Here is a 6,000-nt window from a genome sequence, read left to right on the forward strand (position 1 = left end):
TTGGGGACATAGCAGGGCAGACTCCCTGTACAAACAGGATCCTCCATCCCACCACTACCTCCCTCTCCCTCACCCCCCCAACCTTGCCACTCCTCTCCTGCTCTGTTTCGACAACTTTCAAGCTGGTGGCCCTTCAAAGGCCTGAGGACCTAGCACAAAATAGACTCTAAATCTGGGAACACCAGGACCTCTCTCTCCCTCTCTGACCCATGTGAATTGTTTGTAACTCTTCAACGAACTCTTGTTTCAGCATTTGCGAGGTATCTGTCTCAACCAACTCATCTGCTCTGAGAGTGACTAATGCAAATAGACACTGGTTAGTGCGCAACCTCATGGAAATGAGGCTGCTTGTAAAAACAGTGGAGGCGAGCAGTAAAAAATACGTATCTTCAAATGGAACAAAATATATTGGCGTAACTGCTGCTTCATCCCTCTGAACCTGCTGACCTACCTTAGATGAAGGTGATCTTTCTCTACACCGCATAACACTACATTCTGCACCCTCTCCTTTCCTTCCCTATGAACGGTATGCTTTGTCTGTATAGCACTCAAGAAACAATACTTCTCACTGTGTACATGTGACAATAACAAACCAAATCAAATCTATTCCTTCCCTTTTGGTTTCCTATCTTCTCCACTGTTTCACACTCTGTCTCTCACTAACTTAATCCTTTTGGTATCGAGGATGACTGCCTGGCTCCTTTTTATTATAAATGTCGCAGGTTTGTAGAAGGACTCAAGATATGCATGAACGTTGGGGACATTGATTTCACACTTTGTCCAGTGCAAATAAGTCCACAACGCATGTCTGTGAAAAACCCTTTGTAATATAAATATCAAACAGATTACACACCGCGCCTCTTAGTGCTACATGCCAAAGTCCAGTTTGGAATACTGATTTCTGCCTCTCTTATGTGTTTATTTTATTCCTAGCTTCCTGACTATTACAGCTGACAGAAGCTCTCTGATCAATACTTAAACTACAGCTCAGTTTAATAAGTCCTTATTGACTTCTCAAAACCTTTGTATAATCTGAATGAATTTACCTTTTTCAGTTGACAGGAGTGAGGAACTTGAGAGTTTTCATTTAATCTCCAGGAGTTTAAAACAGAAACTAAAATGGAGCATACCTGCACGAGCTGAAAACCAAGAGATTTGTTGGTGATGCGTAGGTGGAAGTGGCTCTTTTCCAGTAAGCATCACCTAGTCAGGAAAGAGATACAACAGGTTTAGATACTGGAGTGGTACTTTGCAACATGCTGAATAACTGGCTGAAACTCTCATTGTTGGCATAGTATTGACCAGAAGAGTGTGGAAACAATGTAGTGCAAAACCATCTCAATGTGGCTCCATCGACAGCTAGTGCCCTGCGGCATTGGAACAAAACATAAAACCATTCCTCGCAAATCTCAGTCAAAATCAATTTCTCAATAAGCAAACCAGAAATTCAGCTGAACCAGATTTAACTAGACTGCTGATCCTACCTGCAGGTATTTATTCAGAATTTACAAAAACCACAACATTGTCTCCTCCTCCTCCTCCTTTTGGAATTTGGAACAGGTTTCTCTTCATTCACACATCTTGCACACAGCAGCTTACAAGGTGGCATTTGCTACCAAATAAACCTGTTGGACTTTAACCTGGTGTTGTGAGATTTCTTACAGTGTTTACCCCAGTCCAACGCTGGCATCTCCACATCAAAACAACAACATTACCATCACTGAATCCCCCACCATCACCTTCCTGGGGGTTACCATTTCTTCTATTTATATGTCGGATATGGGCATTGCAGGCTGGCCAGCATTTATTGGCTGTGTTTGGAGGGCAGTTGAGAGTCAACCACATTGCTGTGGCTCTGGAGGCCAGACCAGTAAGGACGGCAAATTTCCTTCCCAAAAAGACATTAGTGAACCAGATGGATTTTTCCAACAAGTGGTAATGGTTTCAAGGTCATCAGCAGACTCTTAATTCTAGATATTTTTTATTAAACTCAAATTCCACCATCTGCCATGATTTGAACTCAGGTCTCTTGAACGTTAGCCGAGTTTCTGGATTAATAAGTCTAGCAATAATACCGCTAGGCCATTGCGTCCCTGATCATTGATCAGAAACTCAACCAGACTAGCCATGTAAATAGCGTAGCTACAAGAATAGGTCAGACGCAAGGAATCCTGTGTGAGGAACTCACATTCTGGATCCCCAAGGACAGTCCACCATTTAGACAGTTCAAGTCAGGGGTATGATGGAATACTCTCCACTTGCTTGCAGTTCCAACAACACTCAAGAAGCTCAACACTGTCCAGAACAAAGCCTGCTTGATTCACATCCCACCCACCACCTTCAATATTCACTCTCTCCACCACTGATGCACAGTGCTAACAGTATGTATCATATAACAAAATATGCAACTTGTCAAGCCTCCTTTTAACAGTTTAAAGTTTACTTTTCACTATCACAAATAGGCTTACATTAACATTGCAATGAAGTTATTGTGAAAATCCTCTAGTTGTCACACTCCGGTGCCATGTTTGGGTACACTGAAGAATTTAGCATGGCCAATGCACAGTCTTTCGGATTGAACATAAGAACATAAGAACATAAGAAATAGGAGCAGGAGTAGGCCATCTAGCCCTTCGAGCCTGCCCCGCCATTCAATAAGATCATGGCTGATCTGTCGCGGCTCAGTTCCACTTTCCCGCCCTCTCCCCATAACCCTTAATCCCCTCTCTTATCAAAAACCCATCAACCCACGTCTTAAAAATATTTAGCGAGGCAGCCTCCACCACTTCAACGGGCAGAGAATTCCAGAGATTCACCATCCTTTGAGTGAAGAAGTTCCTCCTCAACTCCGTTCTAAACCGCCCCCCCTTTATCTTGAGGCTGTGCCCCCTAGTCCTATTATCCTTTCTGAGCGGGAAGAGTCTCTCCACCTCTATCCTATCCATCCCATTCATCATCTTATACGTCTCAATGAGATCTCCCCTCATTCTTCTAAACTCTAACGAGTACAAGCCTAGTTTATTCAGCCTCTCCTCATAGCTCAACCCCCTCAACTCCGGTATCAGCCTAGTAAACCTCCTCTGCACTCCCTCCAAGGCCAAAATATCTTTGTGCAGGTGCGGCGCCCAAAACTGCACACAGTACTCCAGCTGCGGCCTCACTAATGCCCTATACAGCTGCAGCAAGACCTCCCTACTTTTATATTCAATCCCCCTCGCTATGAAGGCCAGTATCCCATTCGCCTTCCTGACCACCTGCTGCACCTGCAAGCTGGGTATCATATAACATTGTGGGAGGAAACCCACGCAGACATGAGTAGTACAGATTCCATACAGCCAGTGACCTCCAAGCTGGGAATTGAACCCAGGTCCCTGGCACTGAGGCAGCTGTGCTAACCACTGGGCCACCGTGCTGCCCACATTTGTGACCTCTACCATCTAGAATGTCAAAGGTCATAGACAGATGGGAATCCCACCACTAGTAATTTCCTCTGAAAGCCACACATCATCCTGACCTGGAACTACATCACCTTTCTTTCATTAATGAGGGGTCAAATCCTCCCTAACAGCACTGTGGGTGTACCTACACCAGATGGATTGCAGCAGTTCAAGAGGGCAGCTCATTACTCCATTCTTCTCGAAGACAATTAGAAATGGAAAACAAAGGCTGGCTTTTCCAGTGACATTCACATCCCATGAAAGAATAAAAAATACAATGAATATTTAAGCTGATATTTAAGCTCTCTGTGTACCCGAACAGGCGCCGGAGGGTGACGACTAGGGGATTTTCACAGTAACTTCATTGCTGTGTTAACGTAAGCCTAATGTTGATGAAACAGGCTGCTTTGTTGTGGATTGTGTTGAACTTTTTGAGTGCAGTTGGAGAGGTATCCTGGGACTGAGATGGTTGACCTTCAACAACCAGAACCATTTTTTTTGTGTTAGGTATGACTCCAACCAATGGAATCTCCCCCAATTCTCATTGACTTCAATTTTGCCAGGACTTCTTAATGCCAGATTTGGGAAAATGCCTACCTTTGTGTCAAGGACAAAGGACTGCCACTCACCTCACTCCTGAGAATCAACTTTTTTGTCCATGTGTGAGGCAAGGGAGTAATGAAATCTGAAACTAAGTAGCTGGTTGGAGCATGCACACTTGCCCCAAACTGGAAAATCCCACCCAAGGTTAAAGGACCTTTGCATCATCTGCCCCGTAGTGGGACAGGAAACCTCCCCACCTCAAGATTCTTTTGTTTTTCTCCTTTATGAGTGACGACATATTTTTCCCAACCCTTAAGTTTGGAGATTCAACGAAGCCTGGAACTTGAACTGTGGATTGGTGGGTATGTTACTGGTGAGTGTGTGTCGCTTGATACCACAGTCAATGACACCTCCCATCACCTTACTGATGATTGACAATAGAAACAGATAGAACACTACAGAACATTATGCAGAATACTGTGTAGAATACGCAGAGAGCACTAAACTACTAAATATTTTACAGTGTACTGTACAGAGCATAGCTGAATGCACCATGCAAAACACTATTGAGCATTACTCAGGAAACAGTTCTGAATGCAATGCAGTGTGCTATACAGATTACAGTTCACAGAACATTATACAGAGTGTTATATCTAGCTCTGCACAGAAGCCTGTATCGTCTGAAATCTCAGTGTTACTGTTGATTGATTTGACAGTACAGTTCAGCAATTTATTTTATTTTCTTTGCTATTTTCAGTTTAATGGTGTCCTGATGTGCCAAGTGCCTAACCTATTAACCTGGAAAACCTGTCTCTACTTCCACTCCGGTTATGTCAACCTCACTTTTTGGCATCACTCTCACAGGTCAGGAAAGTGGGCTTTCCACCGCCCCTCTGGACACTTGAACACACAATGCAGACACAATGCACTTCAGTGTGGTACTAAGTGAATGTGGCATATGTGGATGAGATGTTAAAGCGAAGCCGTCTCTGCCTGGTTTAAAAAATCCCATGGCACTATTTATGATGCAAAGTGAAGCCCTCCCAAGGATCTGATGCATACTTCTTGCTTAACCATTGGGTCTCAAGTGGCAGGTAAATTTGTGCCACACAAGTTCCAGGCAATGGAACAAGAGAGACACCAAATATCACCTCTTGATATTCAATGGCATTAGCCTCGCTGAATTAATATCCTGGAGATTACCACTGAACAGATACTGAACTGGACTAACCATACTGTGGTTACAGGAACAGGTCAGAATCCTGCTGTGAGCAACTCCCTGACTGCCCAAAGCCAGCCTATCATCTATAAGGCACAAATCAGGCTCGGGGCTTGAGCTGACGAGTGGCAAGTAACATTCATGCCACATCAAGTGCCAGGCAATGGCTATCCCCAATAATAAAGAATAACTGACAACCATCTCCCCTTGACAGTCAATGGTATTACCATTGCTGAATCTCCACTGTCAAAATCCTGGATGTTGCCATTGACCAGAAGCTGAACTGTGACCAGCCATATAAATACTGTGACTACAAAAGAAGGTCAGAGGCTAGGAATTCTGCTTGGAGTAACTCATCTCCTGATCACCACCCCCCCTCAAAACTTATAGACAGGAGAGGAATTAATTTAAATGGCCCTGATTTCTCCTCTTACTACCCACTCGTAACCTAATTATCCAGCTGCACTCACCCGAAAACCAGAAAATCCCACCCAAGGTCAAAGGATCTTTGCATGGTCCTCTCGCTGCCTGCTACGGTTCCTGCGGTGAAAGGGACGGGACAATTCCTCCCAAGGTGTTTTTGCTTTCCTCTTTTATACATATTTTCCCCAGCCCTTAAATTTGGAGTGCTCCAGTGCTCTATGGATAGCTCACACAGCAAAGCTGAAGTAAGACAAAATAAAAGGGGTTGGTTTATTTCATGCACACAAGTGGTAAGGAGTTTTGTAACATCCACCCCTTTCTGTACTCACAGTAAAAGAAGAACAGTGGAAAGAAAGGTGTACACGGCCAGACCAAAAT

At 44.0% G+C, this 6,000-nt stretch overlaps 1 protein-coding gene across 3 annotated transcripts in view; it reads right to left on the reverse strand.

Annotated features, from left to right (window-relative positions):
• LOC145355302 (phosphatidylinositol 3-kinase C2 domain-containing subunit gamma-like) overlaps positions 1 to 1,246 on the reverse strand; it is a 232,168-nt gene extending 230,922 nt beyond the window's left edge. For 2 of the 3 annotated variants that reach the window (XM_080207237.1, XM_080207238.1), the window contains exon 1: positions 1,047 to 1,246. The gene's annotated coding sequence lies outside the window, so the exon portion shown is untranslated. The remainder of the gene's footprint in view (positions 1 to 1,046) is intronic. The other variant, XM_080207240.1, reaches the window with a different exon arrangement.
• Between the last annotated feature and the right edge of the window lie 4,754 nt (positions 1,247 to 6,000).

Source organism: Carcharhinus amblyrhynchos, chromosome 19 (assembly GCF_965287045.1).
Source record: "Carcharhinus amblyrhynchos chromosome 19, sCarAmb.v2.hapA, whole genome shotgun sequence".
Taxonomy (NCBI): Eukaryota; Metazoa; Chordata; class Chondrichthyes; order Carcharhiniformes; family Carcharhinidae; genus Carcharhinus; species Carcharhinus amblyrhynchos.